General features: G+C 29.9%; 3 non-coding genes across 3 annotated transcripts; all 3 read right to left on the bottom strand.

The window, feature by feature from the left end:
- Positions 1-10,906: 10,906 nt before the first annotated feature.
- Positions 10,907-11,047, bottom strand: LOC147809673 (U4 spliceosomal RNA). The gene has a single exon (XR_015434412.1). It is a non-coding gene; the product is annotated as a U4 spliceosomal RNA (small nuclear RNA).
- A 1,101-nt stretch (positions 11,048-12,148) lies between these two features.
- On the bottom strand, positions 12,149-12,310 carry LOC147809672 (U1 spliceosomal RNA). Its single transcript, XR_015434459.1, has one exon. It is a non-coding gene; the product is annotated as a U1 spliceosomal RNA (small nuclear RNA).
- Positions 12,311-12,941: 631 nt separating this feature from the next.
- On the bottom strand, positions 12,942-13,082 carry LOC147809671 (U4 spliceosomal RNA). Its single transcript, XR_015434441.1, has one exon. It is a non-coding gene; the product is annotated as a U4 spliceosomal RNA (small nuclear RNA).
- Positions 13,083-19,489: the final 6,407 nt, after the last annotated feature.

The following is a 19,489-nucleotide window of genomic DNA, read 5'->3' as shown; positions in this document are numbered from 1 at the left end:
ATGTGCTTAATTTTTGTAAGAATAGTGGTGTTCAAAATCATTTAAAAATTAAAATTATAAAAAAAAATAGTATATATTTACTACCACTTTAAATATGAAAATAAAATCTTACGGAAAATCCGGAAGAGTTGGCAGGTATGAACTAGTGTTAAAAGTAACAATTTGAAATCGCTATACTTATATTAAAACATTTTATCCACTCAAATATGACTGTGGCGTTAGTGGTTACCCTTAGATCCGAACCTAGGTGGGCGTCCAACTCACTATTTTTCACTCAGCCATCCTAATTTCTTTCACTCGCAAAATATGTTATACCAGAGATGCCAACTTGCTCCGAACTGCGAATAAGTATTTTGGAGTGGTAGTTTATTAAAGTGGGATTCTTGGTTCAATAAATTCAGCTTATTAAGTTTTTATCCACCACTATTTCTAAATAATTTGAATGCTGTAAAAGCTCTCGACAGCAATGCAGCAAATTTGAATAATATTTTCAAAATTTAATTAATTAACGACAACGTTAATCATAGCCCTTCGACTAATTTTCTCCTCCCAGATGGTATCATGTCACGATTTTTTAAACGACAATTAAATAATTTTTTTTATTAAATTCAGTAAATAGATGTAGCTTCTCCAGTGTGCACCTGAGAAGCCCAGCAATGGGTGGAGGCGAGGCAGTTGAGTGATGCAATCTACCCGCATGATTAATGCGGCTTTCAGAACTCCTCCAGACACACGCCTCGCGTCGTGGCGGGTACTATGGTTACGAGGAAAGGTCACTTCAAATAGGGGTGTGGTGTGAATAGTTTCGTCTTCATATTAGAGCAGGTCGTCGTGAGTAAATCAATCGATACTTTCTTTCCTCCATTTCACCCCCATTAGAAATACGCTCTCGTTTTTTACCATAGCAGTTCGTTACCATTAGACTAATTTTAGAAGCGTAGCGCGATATTAATATTTAATAATACAAATCCAGCTTATTTTTTGGCATAAATCTCCTTTTATTGAAAGAAATAATGAGGCCTAAAATCTCCCAGTTGTTTATGCAGTTTTATTGTCTTCTTAATCAAATACGAAATTATAAAATCCCAGACTTGCCAGAGACAAATTTAAAACGACATTAAATCCTAATAAAAGGAACATGATATGTAAATTCCGTTTTTTTCATTTTTTTTTCTGGAATTCTAATAATTTTTCAAAAATGAAATAACCCACTCTGAACATAGTCTTTTTTCTTTCTCTAATCATTATTCCCAGGCTTGCCATAGAGACACAGACAAATTTGAAAAAACATTAGATCCTGATAAAATGAACATAATATGTAAAATTCGTTTCTTTCTTTATTTTTTTTTTCTAAAATTTTTTTTCTGGAATTCTAATAATTTTTCCAAAATGAAATAACCCACTCTGAACATGGTCCTTTTTCCTTTTCTATTCGTCAAGAATGACAACATTTTAAAGATTGAAACTGTAAATCATCTCTGTGGTATAAACACGTGTCCAGACATTTGTGCAAAATAAATAAATTAGAATTTAAAGCAAAAAGACGCAATCGATTTTCTTAAAAACATTTCTTCTAGTTTTAAAAATTTAATGTAGCACATTTTCATTGAAGTAACGACCCTTTCTCTCAGCATTTAAAAATAGTAACCGCTGCCTCTGTTTTGGGTGATCAACTTTGTTACTTTTTTTTCCTGCTTAATTAACACGTTCACACCGGGGAAAGAGAAAGTACTGGTACGGGAAAAGAGAAAATACTGGTAGAAGAACTATTTCAATATTAGGTAATATTCGGGAGGAGATAATCTATTCTCAACACTAACAATTCATTGTAAGGAAATTTATCACGGCGAAGAAGCAATTCAATATAAAAATTGCATCCGTTAAAAACAATTGGTAGTTATGGATTTTTATTATTCCCGAAAAAAAACTAAAAAACAAAATTTATTGTTACCAGTTTTTACTCCGGTGCGCCGCCAAGATAAGACAATCTAGCGTGACCCACCGGTGGGTCACCCCGGCGTGAACGTGTTAATATAAGATTTTGAAACTTAAGTATGTATTACGAAATTAATGTACTTACGAAAGTATGTAGAAAATATGCAGAGAGTACGAAGGATTAAAAAAAATAATTAGTTCACGAAGTATTAATTGTAGCAAAAAATACCACGCAGAACTTCTGCAATGTTGCAGGAATATGACTACAAACTTAAAATACGTCGCGAAGAAGGGATCGTTTTCGTTTATAAGCTGAACCTGAACTCTGCTAAAGAACAGCGATTTTTTAAAAAAATTTGATAGCAATTTTAAGGGCTTTTCCTGCAAAATTTTTCTCAGTTGTTTAATTTACGTTACATTTTATTTTGCTGTGTTAAAACTGATAAGAAATCTAAAACTATTAAGAAATTCGATATTACGTACATAGGTTTTCAGAAAAATGTGCAAGGAGTTTGATGGAATAAAAAAAAAAATCACAATTTGAACTTTAGTATGAAAACTATCAACTGTTACACTTGTAGTAACAAAAAAATTTTAAAAATAAAATAAGCCTGTTTTAAACCGATTTTCTGTCCGTTGAAATGCAACAACATAATTGAAATTTAACGCGTTGAAGAAACCACTTTCATATTTGATTTTAACCTCTTCTTTTTTATAAATTTTATTTTGGTTAAAAAACTTTGCCTTATTTTTATTGATTTAAGTAAGAACTTTTTTTCCCATTGTAGGAAAATTTAAGTCTCTCAAGGTATTTATTTTATAGGCTTTGTCTTCACTTGTGTAAAAAAAAAAAATCAATGAATGTAATAAAGTGAAAAAATAATGAGAAATTTTATGTTAGCAGACAAATCTTTACATTGATATTGAAATTTTTTAAAAATATGAAAGCGAAAGAAAGTTGTTTCGAATCTGAACTGTTAACATAAGTCTTGCTTGCTAACGAGTAAAATTAACCGGTTAACGCCCAGCGTCATATATTTAGGACAGTTCCTTTTTTCAAAGACATTCATTGTGGTTCGAAACTTTTTTCAGCATTTTCATTTATCTGGGTGAATTAAAAGATTCTCAGATACCACAATGATTTAGTTCTGATTAGATCTAGAATTATAAGAAGCAAGTACTTTTTGATCTATCAAAGACTTTTTGAATGCCGTAACAGTAGAAAAAACAATTAATTTCGATAATAAATTATACCACTTTTTCCAAAATTTTGTTGTACGTTTAATATAAAGAGATGCCAACTGCTTCGGACACGCTATAATTAAAACAACGGTAAATAGCTACAAAGTAAATTTTGCCAGACTATTTTTGCTTGCTTTTTAAATGGTATAACACAACAAGTACTTTAAAGTGGTGAATTATATAAGCTTACGAATTATTTAGTAATAGTGGTGGACAAAAATCTACTAAATTGAATTTATTAAACCAAGAATCACAATTGATACACTACCACTTTAGAATATTTATTTGCTGTCCGGAGCAAGTTGGCACCTTATATATACTAAATTAGAAAAAGTAAGAAAAATTTCAATGCATTGCGTTAAAAATTTCGTCAAACTAATTTCATTTATTTATTGCATTTCAATTATTTATTGCATATTTGGAAAAATGAGGTGAAATATAATAATTGTAGAACCCTAGTAACATTTTAAATTTTTTATACATATTATAGTTACCTTTTTTAACATATTATAGTTACCTTTTTCACTAAAAAAAAATAATTTCGTCATTTCCAAAGAGTAAATTTCAGCTCTGGAGAGATAGTTAAATTTTCCAACTTTCCGATGCAACTGTGGCGATTTTTCAAAGCAAAAAGTTGAATGAATTCACTAAAAAGCATGAAAAAGTACGATATTTTTTTCGGAAATTCAATGTCATTCTCAACAACTATTCTCCTTCAGCAGGTTAAATTTAATTTTTTTTGAGTTTTAAAGAGAGTCACTTGATTTATTTTTCCAAAAAATTAACGGTTAATACTGGTTGGAATTAAAAAAAAATTATCTATCATACTCCCCGTGCATTTTTTAATTTATATCTTTGCGATTTCACGAGTCTATTATTTGAAACATAATTATGGAAAGACTCCGAACAGCAAAACAAATCAAGAATACAAAACTAAAGCAGATGTGTTTTCAACGAAAAATATGTCCTTTTTAAAAAAAGGTAAGGAACCTGCTGATTTTTTTAGAATCATTTTATAACAGGAAGGGAAAAAATTAAAAAATATATATATATTTCTGTAAGAAAAAAAAAGTTGCACATTTTTAAGATTTGTAGCGTTAGAAAAATAATAAGAAGTCCAAAAAGTAGTGTGTAGCCAAAAATCAATTTTCAGTAGCGGGGACTTTTAAAAGTAGCCCAATTTGGCAACACGAGCTAAACATTACAAAAATCATCAAATTACAAAACTCATGCACAAATTCTCATTTAGAGAACTTATGCTTGTAAGGATAATTGTTCTAGAAATACAGAAAATGATTGTTTTGAATAATAAAAATCTTTTATTAAATTAAAAATGTTTCTGAAATCTTTTATTAGATTTCTCTCTCTTTCACATTTAAGTTATACCTACTCATTGAGTGTGGGACAACCTACAACCTATAAGGAAGGACTAAGGAGATACCAACGTAAAGATTACAGATTTGAATATCTAATCTATAGTATCACTAAAATAGATTAAATCTATTTTTTTAACTAAAGTGGTAGATACATTTTTTTCTTAAAAATAATATAGTGTTTTTGGAAAGTCAAATTTCTTCCGCATTTTTCAAAGCCTTATTATAACAAACTAACAAATTTCAGATAGGAGAACATCTCTTTCACCGTATTAGAATGGCTATATGAAAAGAATCTTAATGTTTCCTACATGTAATAAAGAGAATATGTTTTAGCCAGATTCAAAGGAGGTGCACTAGTAGTCTTAATTGCAGATTAAAAAAATAATACTTTGCACCATATTTATTGAAACCCTAAAGAAATCTTTAAGAACAGAAATAGAATAGAAATAGAAACCTGTAAATAAATGCGTGAAACACAATCAAAATTTATTTTATTATTATTTAAACCTTTCTATGGGCCATTTATTTCGAGTAAGTGTAAATTAAGGTTTTGGAACTTAAGCTGAAGTTTTTACAATAAATTTTCTAATAATTATGCTAAAGAAATTATTGAATTTTACTTTCAACTACTGAATTATTGAATTGAATTTGAATTCCTTTTATAAAATATTTTTTTAACTTTACAAACTGCAAAAGGAATTATTCAATATTTTTACTTCGTATACGTTTTCTAAGACTGGAGTATGGTCCCTATATTCAAAAATATTTCTTAATACAACGGATGGAACCCCTTTCTTGGTATCAAAGAGAATATATTTTCAGAGAAAACGAAACATTTAGTTGCTCATCCCGAGGAGTCGATTATGTTCTTAAAGCGAGGAAAAGTAACGCCCCCTTGCTACAGAAAACTGTACATTGCGTTGAAAAGATGATCATAGGAATATTTTCTAAAACGGTGCACAGTGGAACCAAATCAGAAAAATGCGGCCAAAATTAGAAAATTAACTTCAATGTTCTAAAAATTGATCACTTATAGGTTTTTTGGGTCGCTGATTTCAAATATGAAGTCAAAATTTCAAAAAAACAAAATGGCGGATGATTATTGAAAAAATTGTAAATAAATAAATAAAAATTATTTACTAGTAGTTTTTAAGATCTTTGATAACAAATTTGTATTCAATAATTGTAATAAATAAAATAATGGATGTAAAATCGCAAATATTTATCAAAACAAATTTAAACTAAATAAATTGAATCAAAATATTTTAGATTGTTAGTTACAAATTCGATTATCGAATTTAAAAAAAATAATGAATCTATTTTGCTAGATATAAAACATTTTGAAATGTTATAACAAAAATAATAATCTCAAGTTTTTTTTTAAATAATTTTTTCGTTAATTTTATCATTATTATAAAAATGACACGAACTATAAAAATCGATATATCAGCCAAATTCGCAAATATTCGCAGCTAAACTTTCATTTTTTTTTTTTTTTTTTTTAATTAGTTCTGAGAACCAAACAAATGTACACATTTTTTTTTTTACCTCGGCAACGTAAGGCTTTTTTTATAGAGCCCCCTAGAGTTACAATTTCATTGTACAGGGCAGAAATAGGGAAATGGCTCTGGTTTAAATAGTATTTATGTGAAATAATGAATTCATAAATATCTTAGAAATACATTTATGTATAAATCATGCATAGTTTTAATATTTTTATTTACTATAAGGATTTATCATATTAATAAAAATTTAACTGAAAATTTTAATTTTTTTTATTTCGACTTTGTTTTCATTTAATTGCTATTTCCATTAACCCCTTGGGGACGGGTGATTCAGAAAAGCATTCATACAAAATCAGAATCAGGATGCAATTAAATAAAAACGGTAACTTAAATGTAGTCGTTTCTAAATTTGACAGACTTACTTTGCTTTTACTTTAATTATTGTTAGTTTAATCATATATATAATCAATGTTAATTCAAAGTATAACTAAATAGTTTTATTTTGAACAAAGTAATGGTGAATTAAATAAATCAAACAATTATAATTCCGCCCACAAATAAACTGATAAAGAATTGCTTTGATTACCAGTTTTATTTTTTTACCCTGATTGATACGGTTTTATGCTGACACATATTTGTGACAGTCGGCGCGAAAGGGTTAATAAACCAAAAAAACAAACAAAATGCACCGTCATATTCCTTGGACATTTTACTAGAAAAGACCATATTGAGATTTTTTCCCCCTATAACTTCATTTTTTTTTATTTTTGACAGCGAAAAATTATTTTTGTTCCACAGTGCGGCGCGACTAGTATATGAAATTTCATTTTTTCAAAATTTTACTTATAAAGCCGTTAATTTTAATATTTTTTCTGAAAAGAATCAAATGAAATTAATTCAAATGAAAATTATTCAAATTATTTTTTAATCCTGTTTAAATATTTGGAAAAAATCTAAGGCCAATTTGTGAAGCGTGTAAGTTTACTGCATTTTGAGGCAGCCTTTCTAACGATGTCCTAAAAATGCAATCTATGAACATAATATCGTACAGACACACCAAGAATGCCCTAGACCCCACAGTGTTATTTAGGGTTTTATATTGTAACAGCTGCAGACAGGACTGTGTAGGGGACAGGGAACTGGCCTTGCATCGAAAGGTTCTGGGTTCGATTTTCGGGCAAGGTATGGATATTCTTTCATTCTTTGTACTGTATGTCCTTACTGTGGGAGCAACGTTGGACTACCTAATATGGTGCCTCTGAAAGAAATGCCAACGAATCTGTCCTGTAAAATCCCTGAATTGACGAAATGTTAACACAGGTAGGCATTCGAAATTAAAAAATAAATAAATAAAAAACTAACAGCCATGTCAGGAGTGCCACGTAAATTTGACAACACTAATAGCACCAAACGTCGTGGTACCTCTGAAAGAGTAGCCAACGAATCTGTCCTGTAAAATCCCTGAATTGACGAAATGTTAACACAGGTAGGCATTCGAAATTAAAAAAAAAAAAATAAAATAAAAAACTAACAGCCATGTCAGGAGTGCCACGTAAATTTGACAACACTAATAGCACCAAACGTCGCGGTGCCTCTGAAAGAGTAGCCAACGAATCTGTCCTGTAAAATCCCTGAATTGACGAAATGTTAACACAGGTAGGCATTCGAAATTAAAAAAAAAAACAAGTAAAAAACTAACAGCCATGTCAGGAGTGCCACGTAAATTTGACAACACTAATAGCACCAAACGTCGCGGTGCCTCTGAAAGAGTAGCCAGCGAATCTGTCCTGTAAAGTCCCTGAATTGACGAAATGTTAACACAGGTAGGCATTCGAAATTTAAAAAAAAAAAAACAAATAAAAAACTAACAGCCATGTCAGGAGTGCCACGTAAATTTGACAACACTAATAGCACCAAACGTCGCGGTGCCTCTGAAAGAGTAGCCAACGAATCTGTCCTGTAAAATCCCTGAATTGACGAAATGTTAACACAGGTAGGCATTCGAAATTAAAAAAAAAAAACAAATAAAAAGCTAACAGCCATGTCAGGAGTGCCACGTAAATTTGACAACACTAATAGCACCAAACGTCGCGGTGCCTCTGAAAGAGTAGCCAACGAATCTGTCCTGTAAAATCCCTGAATTGAGGAAATGTTAACACAGGTAGGCATTCGAAATTAAAAAAAAAACAAGTAAAAAACTAACAGCCATGTCAGGAGTGCCACGTAAATTTGACAACACTAATAGCACCAAACGTCGCGGTGCCTCTGAAAGAGTAGCCAACGAATCTGTCCTGTAAAATCCCTGAATTGAGGAAATGTTAACACAGGTAGGCATTCGAAATTAAAAAAAAAAACAAGTAAAAAACTAACAGCCATGTCAGGAGTGCCACGTAAATTTGACAACACTAATAGCACCAAACGTCGCGGTGCCTCTGAAAGAGTAGCCAACGAATCTGTCCTGTAAAATCCCTGAATTGAGGAAATGTTAACACAGGTAGGCATTCGAAATTAAAAAAAAAAAAGCAAATAAAAGAATAACAGCCATGTCAGGAGTGCCACTTAAATTTGACACCACTAATAGCACCAAATGTCGTGGTACTCGACAGGAGCATCACCAAAGTTGATATTTCCCTCTCCAAACTTCCACATCAAACCAACGAGAGGACAAATAATAAGAGGACGTCATACCGCGGATGAACGCTTTCATCACAAATTCTCTTTCACCTCCATAACTAATTTAAAGTCTAGAGAAAGTGAGTTTAGACAAACCTAGAGTAAATCATTAAATTTCAAATACTGAAAAAAAATTTCAAAATGCAAACAATTTATTGGAAGACAACTTCTCCAATGAGTAATCGTAGGTTATCTAGTCATAATTTCTTTTCATTTCGATCTTTGAAAATTTCATTTCTTTTCGATCTTTAAAAATTTCCTTTCAGTATTTAAACTTTCATGGCTTACCTTAGGTTTAATTGATCTCACTTTTTCTGTGAACTCACTTTTTTGGTCTAATGATCGGATCTTCATGTTCTAGGACTAAATCTTAATTATTTGAGGGGGCGACCTCAAATAAGCTAATTATTTAATTCAGACGATATTTTAAGTTGCGAAATCAGACACGAAAACATACTTTATACCTGTGAAATCGAATTTTAAAAAAGTGAGATATTTATAATTCGATTTCTCAGGAACAATTCGATCGATCAGGAACGATTCGACTTTCATGGCTTACCTTAGGTTTAAATGAACTCACTTTTTCTGTGAACTCACTTTTTTGGTCTAATGATCGGATCTTCATGTTCTAGGACTAAATCTTAATGATTTGAGGGGGCGACCTCAAATAAGCTAATTATTTAATTCAGACGATATTTTAAGTTGCGAAATCAGACACGAAAACATACTTTATACCGGTGAAATCGAATTTTAAAAAAGTGACATATTTATAATTCGATTTCTCAGGAACAATTCGATCGATTTCGCACTGATTTTTCCGAGCATCAGACGTAGATCTTTTAAACGGTCAGCCACAGACACATTATCATAGCGTGCGTTGACGGTCTCGCGAAGAATTTGCACCTATCAGATTAGATACATTTTTTTGCATTTGAAATTTGTTTCTTTACTCAACTAACGTTAAAAGTCGTTAGTATTCATTTCAATAGTATTTCACGCAATATGAATACTCTGCGGTCTATATTGTATTGAAAAGTGGAAGACTTTAAATTCATTTATTTACATCACTATGGTTTCTAAACGTGCTTGCTTAATTAAACAACAGTAACACAGCGGATTTTCAATTTCCTTTAAATAATCTTCCACTTCCAACTAAACATATCCTAGATTAACTGTTCAACCAGTTCGGGAAGAGATTGCCAAATCGAGTGGATATTCATACCTGCCAACTCTTCCGGAAGATTTTAATTTTGTATTTAAAGTGGTACCACGAAACTCATGTCATGTCATTAAAATTTTTAAATTATAATAATAATTTTAGATGAGTTTGACCACCACTACGTTTAAATAATTACAACAAATATATCAAAGCAAAGCATACTAATCTTAACGATAGCGAATTTTAACTTAGACAAAATATAAATATATTTTTGAGTAAGGTTGTTTTTCTGTAATTGTTTTACTACCACGTGGAAAATTCATTCTCAGAAAGAGCGAAAGTTGGCAGGTATGGAATCAAGGCTACTCCAGTACCAGGTAAGTATGCCAAAAGTGCGAGTGTTGAATTACTAAACTATTAAAGTATTTTTATTTTTGTGGTATTTATATTTTGAACAGAAAAAAAAACAAATTGTAACATCAATAGAAGCATATGAATTGCAAGTAGTCTGAGAGCCACACGTAACTTACAAAAAAATATTATAATGATGTAAGGAATTTCATGTAATGAAATTAACATTTTGCTTTTGCGTAACGTTTATTACTATCTTTAATAGTTTTGTCTTTGGAATTTTTCCTAAAGTATTTAAAAACCTGAAAAAATATTTCATTTCCGAGATGTGTGAGCAATGTCGTCGTGCATTAAAGCTGCTCTTATTCACATTTTTAGAGAAATTAATATAATGGGTTGGCACTTCCACATATTTTTTGAGATTAAAAAGGTAAGAATTTTTGTGAGTTTCGAGAAGAAAAACTTAATAGAATATTGTCCTTTAATTGATGTAAACGTAATCGTAACGGTAGCAACACCATCATTTAGTGAGTGTAAGTGGTACGGAAAATATAATTGAATACTCTCCGAGATGGATACTCCATTCCCTGTTAAAACGTCGGTGGAGAACATAGGCTTTAGTTTTGGAGATTTAATTTTCATGTACCTTCTCTTGTGAATATAAACCTCCGAAGAGGATCCCAAAAATTGCCTATGCCGTCGGTTTTTCACGACGACATGGCGGGGTATTGGGAAAAGTTTTCAACTAGCAATAGTCACGCCTCGGTAGAACCTCATTGGCTACGACACTGCCTCTGCGCAAAGCTAAAGACGAGAAGGAAAACGAATTATATGTTAAAAGAATTTATTTTTTTAGCATGGTAGTTTAAAATATGATAAAAAAAAATCTTTTTTCGATTTTAATGTTAATTTATGGTAAGATTTAAATGTTGAGTGCCGGAATAAAACGTTGACGCACGTAAGCATTGGTTTTCATCAAAATCGAATAGTCTCAAAATATATTAAAGGAATTTAATATTTGTGACAGTCATTAAAATTTATTTGCCGTTTTCCATTTAAATCAGCGAAATATTTTAATATTTTTCTCTGTTCCAGAGAGATTATTTTCGTGCTATTGGTGTATGTCTTCCATAGAATATGCAATTTTATCTTTGACATTAAAATTTCTCAGATAGTATGAATTATCGATCATGAAAAAAACCATTTGTGTTTATTCTCAAGAGAGGTTTAAAATCAGTTTTGCTCCTGTTTCTAACGTCATATTGGCCGAAGGTAGCTCGACTTAAAGGAATCAATACTTTACTGTAGCAAATTTTGCTATATAGAATGTACGAGAGATATGTGGAATATACACAATTTTTTTTTTGTTTTTTTTTTTGCACTGATATTCCCTATGTAAGATCTTAAAAATAGAAATTTTCTCGGTTTTTGTCTTTCGCTTAAGAACAACGCTCACGTTTCAGATTTATTTAAAAGTGCTCTTTAAGATGCTTTAGAGAGAAATATCGACATTGTGAATGATGCTGTTGATAATGCTTTATTGAGTAACGCCTACAATCATATTAAAATGAGAGTTATTTTATACAGCTTTCCCAATTTTTAATTAATGTCCTGTATTCCCTAAATCAATTCTTCAAATGAATCAATTTTTATTAAGTATTTTCTTTCAATTTTTAAAAAAAAAAACTAATTGTCTTTCCTTACGAAAGCGCAAATGGGATGTATCTAACACATTGAATGAAAAACACACGGCTAAGAGTATATTATGAAACATTGGAATAGAAAGTAAGGGAAACAGATCGGTAGTTGTCTTCATTAACAAGGTGATATTGACTCAAATTTTCTCTCGTCTCTGCACATACTTCTAACTCCGATGTTATGTTAAGTTGTATCTTTTTTGTCTCGAAATAGGGACAGCGCGAACGCAGTCCCAACTACCAAAAATTTTGCACCCCAAGCAACCACAATTTGTGGATGTGGCGAGCGTCAACCTGTCGCAGTGCAATGATAGGTCTCTGCTCGGGAAAGCCTCCTCGGAGATCAAGGCTACTCCAGTACCAGGTAAGTATGCCAAAAGTGCGAGTGTTGAATTACTAAACTATTAAAGTATTTTTATTTTTGTGGTATTTATATTTTGAACAGAAATAAAAACAAATTGTAACATCAATAGAAGCATATGAATTGCAAGTAGTCTGAGAGCCACACGTAACTTATAAAAAAATATTATAATGATGTAAGGAATTTCATGTAATGAAATTAACATTTTGCTTTTGCGTAACGTTTATTACTATCTTTAATAGTTTTGTCTTTGGAATTTTTCCTAAAGTATTTAAAAACCTGAAAAAATATTTCATTTCCGAGATGTGTGCGCAATGTCGTCGTGCATTAAAGCTGCTCTTATTCACATTTTTAGAGAAATTAATATAATGGGTTGGCACTTCCACATATTTTTTGAGATTAAAAAGGTAAGAATTTTTGTGAGTTTCGAGAAGAAAGACTTAATAGAATATTGTCCTTTAATTGATGAAAAGGTAATCGTAACGGTAGCAACACCATCATTTAGTGAGTGTAAGTGGTACGGAAAATATAATTGAATACTCTCCGAGATGGATACTCCATTCCCTGTTAAAACGTCGGTGGAGAACATAGGCTTTAGTTTTGGAGATTTAATTTTCATGTACCTTCTCTTGTGAATATAAACCTCCGAAGAGGATCCCAAAAATTGCCTATGCCGTCGGTTTCTCACGACGACATGGCGGGGTATTGGGAAAAGTTTTCAACTAGCAATAGTCACGCCTCGGTAGAACCTCATTGGCTACGACATAGAGATGGGTCAAAAGTAACGTAACAGTGACTTGTCACAGTGACTGGAGCAGTCACTGTGACAGCCTGTTCCAACCAAAAAGTTGTCACAGTGACTGCTCCAGTCACAGTGACTGCTCCAGTCACTGTGACAAGTCACTGTTACTGTCACTGTGACAAAAATCACTGCTACTGTGACTGTGACAGATTTCACTGCTACTGTCACAGTGACAAATTTCACTGCTACTTTCACTGTGACAAATTTCACTGCTACTGTCACTGTGACGATTATCACTGCTACTCTAGCTGTTCCAAATGCCGCAGGAATTTTCACTGCTCCAAAGAACATACTGAAATACCAGTGAATAATGCCGGTCGATGCTCCAGCTTCATATCGTACCCTGCAAATGGAAGTATTTTCGTTGCTTCTAAATTCAAGCTGCTCAACTCTGAGAAATATTGCTGTTATTTTTGATCAAATATCATAACTCTATTCAGTCTCTATTTCAGTTTGGAAAAAAAAAGAGATAAAAAAAAGCCATGATTTTTATTTTGATAATTTTTATAATTTACCATTAGATAAATTGTTTGATAAGAATAAAATCTTCAAAATAATCTTAATACAATATTATATATTTAAATAAGGTATAATTCGAATATATTATATATTCGAGGGGTATATATTCAAATAGTTTATATTCATACTTGAAATTTAAAACAAAATAAAATTTTTATTGATTTTTCTTCTTTAAATGGAACAGATTTTTTTGTCATAAATATCAATTATGGAGCATATAAAAACGCAAAATTAAGCAAAGTATGTTCGATATATGTTGATATGATATATATTCGAAGAAACTTATAAGACTTGGATTTTTTACATCAGGTTTTCAGACACTGCAAACATTTTTATTTATATCTTAAGGTAAGAAAAGAATGAAAAATTTTATCTCCCCCCCCCCCCTTTAATCGAAAAGTTAGTACAAGTTACTACATATCAGTGATGATTTATGAGTACAGATTTCAAAAAAAAAAATATCTATTATTATTTAAAAGCATGTATTAGCTTTTTAATTTTTTGTAAGCAACTTCTCATTGAGAATCAAAGTGTATAGTGGGTACGATATCGCGCTTGTGAGTAGCGGGTCTCAGGTTCGATGCCACGCGAACAAATGTGTTAACTTTAAATATTTTTTTGCAGATTTAATTCAAATTTCAATATTTTTTTATAAATAATTTTATGAATTTTTAAAAATAAATTATAAAATGTCAGGTTTAAGAAACTCTTTATTGGGAAAAAAAGTTTGTTTAACATTAAATATAATTTCCAAAATTCTGCCAATAGATGTGAGTAGTTAGTTAATTTCTAGGTAATTTTGATCATAACATATTTTGTTTTCATTTAAATTATTGTAATTCAACTGGGAGAGAAAGACTGATGACATTTTCTTTTTATCTTAATTTTTGTTTAATTTAATAACTGTAAAAAAATCGAGAAGAGGATAAAGACCGCTATCAATAAATGTCAAATCAAAAAATAAAACTAACCTCTTTGAATACAACTAAGTAAAGTTAAGCTTAATCAATATAAATGTAAATATAGACCATAGATGGCGCTACGACACTGCCTAACTAAAATTATTATTCACATTATGTATACGTAAACTTTGGCGATAGATGGCGTTGAGACATTTCTTCAACAGGATTTTTTCCATCATGAAGAATTATATATTTATACATGTTTTTTTTTTTAAGTATGGTTTAAACATATTTTTAAACATGGTTTGCCTGTTTCAAGACCTACATGAAAGTTTGTGTTTTAAACAGGCAAACAATTTAAGAAAAAAATGCATGAAAAAATAAATGAAACTATGTAAATAAATAATAGAAATTTAAATTTATTGTTTAGCTCTATTTATGAAATTGATATTATTTTCCTTTATTTTCGTAAATATTATTTTTGTAAAATTTATTACTTTGTAGTAGCGAAAATGAGCTCGAGATTTCTTTAAAGAATTCTTCCCTTACAGATTTTCTATAAGAGTATTTTAAAAAAGTGGAATATATATATATATATATATATATATATATTGCTTATTATTATTTTTTTTTTAATTTTTATATATACATTTACAAATTTTTAAATAAAGTAATTTTCCCATTATAAAACTTCCAGATTTGTAACGCCCTAAAAATTTATTCATATTTTGCAAAGCTTGAAGGAAAAAATTAATTGAAATTATTTTTGTGTAATAATTTATTTTTAAAATACTTTCTTATCTATCGCCTTACCTTCAGATAGAAGCTCCATTTATGCGTATGATATGAATTTTTATAGTATTACATATAAAACTATGCGTAACCATTACAATATATTTCCAATTTGTTATTATTTAGTAAAAATTAAAAATATTAAATTTGTATTTAAAAAACATTCCAAATTTCGAGTTTTAAATTTCTTTTAAGTTTCATGATTTTAGGAAGTTTACGGGTACTTAGATTTATTTAATTCGAACAATTATGTTCGTAGTTTGATTACACATTCATATTTTTAAATATTGTGAATACATTTCTTACTATAATGATTTTAAATTTGAAAAAATTTTTAAATGAGCGCGCAAAAAGTATTTATATGCCATTTAGAACGCACAACGATATGTTTTCAATTTATATACGAGGCATTCATTAATTCAATTAATTTGCATGAATTGTTATAATTTTATAAGTAGTGAAGAATCGTCTAATATTGAGTTAATCGTGATAGAATAAATTAACTTGTAATTAAGTATTTTAATCAGAAATCATGCAGCTAATTTTTTTTATAAAATTAATACTTTAGACTAATTGTAATTAGTTATGGCATTTAAACTCGCCTATCATTTCGAAGCTGATTAGTCTATAACAATAACCAGGATTCAATCGAACTCCTGCATCTAGTATTGGGACAAACTAGCCTTCGTAGCTTCATTGAACTAATAACCCTCATCCACGTTACATGGCGAGGAAAACCACGAAAATCTCACTCGGTTCGCCCAAAGAAAAGGGAATTCTAACCCTGAGTTGTCGACCGCTGACTATAACCACTGCCAGCTAAGAATAAAACCTTGCTAAGAAATCAAAGACAATATGCTGTTTAAAATTATTTGATGCAAAACAGCTGATTATTTACTAAGCATACTATTTTTTTCGAAAAATGAATATAAATTATTGTCTTTTTTTTGTTATGTTTGTTTCTTGTGACTTCAACATAGATTTTGTAAAATAGTGTTGATGTTTTATAAGTCACTACAAAGAATATAAAGATACCGGACATAAAAAGCTGTCGAATACGTAGCAAAATTTTTAAGCGTCTTAAAATATCTCAGTATCGTAAATGTCGTCCTAACATCTTAGTTGTGAAATTAAATTTTTAATTATCTGACTACGCGTGATTCACAGAACTATCCAACTAATTATATTATTATATCTTTTACTCTTTCTTTATGATACCATGTAGATTTTTTTCGGATAATATACTAAACTATTTTGTTTAATTTTTAACTTTAGCACGATTCCCAAGATATTATTGTAGTATAATTTGTTATCAGGAAAATGTCTTATTTTGTTAAGCAGGAAATACTAAAGATTGAAATTTGTAAGAAAATTCCGAAGCCGTGCTAATTTTAGAATAATCTGATTTTAAAAGAAATGCAATAAAAAATACGCAATTTTCGAACTTATTTTGATATAGGAAAAATAAGGAAGAAAAAAAACGTGGCAAGAAGGCTAACATATATGAAGAAGGAATAATTCAGGGTGTCAATTATGTTGAGATGATGGTGGTGGAATATTAAGGTGTGGGTGGAGTTTTTTATTTGTATAGTGGGCCAGTTGAAGATTGATGTTGAAAGCAGAAGAACATGAATAGAATACTTGAACTGGATCATAATTAATAAAAAGCTTTTATTTTATATATTTGCAGAGCTCGAGGTACCAAATATAAATATAATCCATAAGAATTTCAGTTGAATCAATTTTGCATAATAATATTAATAAGGACAGGCCATGGGAGATAAATCCCACACAACCTGCCTAATCAAAAGCCAAATTAAAAAGTACGTGTAATTTGTTCCCAACAGACACAGAAGCATGGGTAGGAGATTCAAAATTGGCGAATTATCAAAATATAGCATAACCAAAACAAAGCCAACCAGCCTATCAATATGGGTTTAAAAGAATACCTTGGCGATCACGAGTCGCCAACAAATTTATGTGAATTATTACAACCATGCAACCGAAACATTTAGCCGTTGGAAAATCAGAATAAAAAGTTATAAATAGATTTTTGTTTTCGATTAAAGGCGACAGTGAATATATAAGTCTGCATTAGTAATGAAATAAAAAATGTATCCGTTACATTGCTCTGGAAGAGAAGAAATAAATATTTTATGTTCGTTTAAAAAGATTAAGTTTGTGATTTATTTTAAATATAATTTTTCTATTAATAAAAATAAGCTTAAGTAATGAAAGATATTTTAAAAGATAGAAAATAAATATGTGTATGCCAATTGTGGCATCACAACATACTATTTACAGAAACTGTGAAAACTAATTTTTCCTATATTTCGTCAAAAGAGGATAAGAATGATATTGCTCCAAGGGACCTACTTAATAATTTCGCTATTTCCAGAATGAAATCTGTTTAATCGAAACATATTATTCCTTGAAAATTAAAACGAGAAAAAAATTAACTTTTATTATTTATCTAAGCTTATTCTATTTAATTAATGATTCCATTTACTTCAAAAATGTGGCAACTATGCGGATAGAAATTAGTAAAATAATAATTGATAATCGTAATAAAAAAAACAATTCCTTTCTTTAACAGTGTAAGGAGAGCAATGATTAGAAAATGCATATGAATTATACATATGCAAGGAGTTATTTATAATAAATTTTCAGAAACCTTGTTAAAATTTAAGTTAAAGAAGAAGATGCATTAGAATATATAAACTTTATCGAACTCAGGAAGGTAAGACTGAAATCATCAAAACCAGTTTTATTGCTAGAGGAAACGGAGAGTAGTTAAACTGTTATTATTATAAACATCTAGAAACCACCTTTTTTCTTCTTTCTTACTATTCTCTTTTTATTTCTTTTTATGTGTTACGGTAAAAGTAATAAACTAGTGATTATACATAATAACCGGTAATTATGCATAATCACCATTTGATTAATTTTTGAGAATTTTCCAGATTAATCGGTTTGTTTGGATAATTCTCAACTAGTAATGGTAAATGTGATAAATATCATGACTGATTGGGCCAGTAGAATCGCGTGCAATTTCTTTTTGTAGTTACTATTTAGAAAGGTATTTTTTCGTTGGAAACTATGGCGTAAGAGACCCCGAATTGCAATATTTTAAAATAAAAAAGTCACAAAATATGCAGTTATTTAGCCTGAATGAAATATCAATCAGGGACTGACAGGTGTATTTTACTGCTTGTAACGAAGCTTCTATTTCAACGAATGAAATTCCAATGAATAAGTCTAAGAGAATGCTCTCGTAAGGATTCAGACTTCGATGGTCAAGGATTTCAGTATTGCAACTTGACAAAAATACAACTTGAGTCATTGCAAATGTAAGAAATAAAAAGCACTTAGTAATTCTAAATGTAACAGTAGCTTTTATTGCCATAATTAGTAATTTGTTTATCGTTAATAGTAATTTGTAAAGCAGTTATGAATTTTTAATATTTTTTATTATTATTATTTTTTTTAAAGTAATGTGATTACGAATTAAAGTATACCCTACACTGATGTTTTTTGTTATTAGATTAAGTGCGACTGCCCGGGGTACATTAGCCCAGTATATCGTACACTGATGTTTTTCAAAAGTACTGAAATTACGTGATTGTCACGTGTGGATAAAAGCCAAGCAGTTGCGCAAACTGAACTAATTTTCGTAAAGCTATGGACTTTTCTCATATTCACCATTACGAGTTGAAAACTGTGCTAACAAACTGGTTATTATATAAAAACACCGGATTAATCACACTTAGAGAAAACATGGAAAAAATATTATGAAGATAAATGAAAAGTGATGAAAAATTTTAAAAAATGAATATATCTCCATGTTTTCTCTATATTTTTAACTTATTTTATGAGTTTTACATATTTCGGATTATGCACACTAAATAAAACTTATTTTAGTTTTTTTAATTTTCGTCGTTATTCTCTCTTTTCTTTTATTCCTTTTTGTCTTTATTGTGAAATATATATATATATATATATATATATATATATATATATATATATACAAAAATGATGAAAATATATTTTTAAGAAATATATATTGTTTGACTGTTGTATCAAGAAAATTAAATTTAAATAGAATAAAAAAAAATCAAAAATAATTTTGCAATCAATCAAAAGTAATATTATTAATTTAAATCAATTATTTCTGT

This window comes from Parasteatoda tepidariorum, chromosome 5 (assembly GCF_982258835.1).
Source record: "Parasteatoda tepidariorum strain Cologne lab strain chromosome 5, Ptep-v5.0, whole genome shotgun sequence".
Lineage (NCBI taxonomy): Eukaryota > Metazoa > Arthropoda > Arachnida > Araneae > Theridiidae > Parasteatoda > Parasteatoda tepidariorum.
This window is presented reverse-complemented; position numbering and strand designations above follow the sequence as displayed.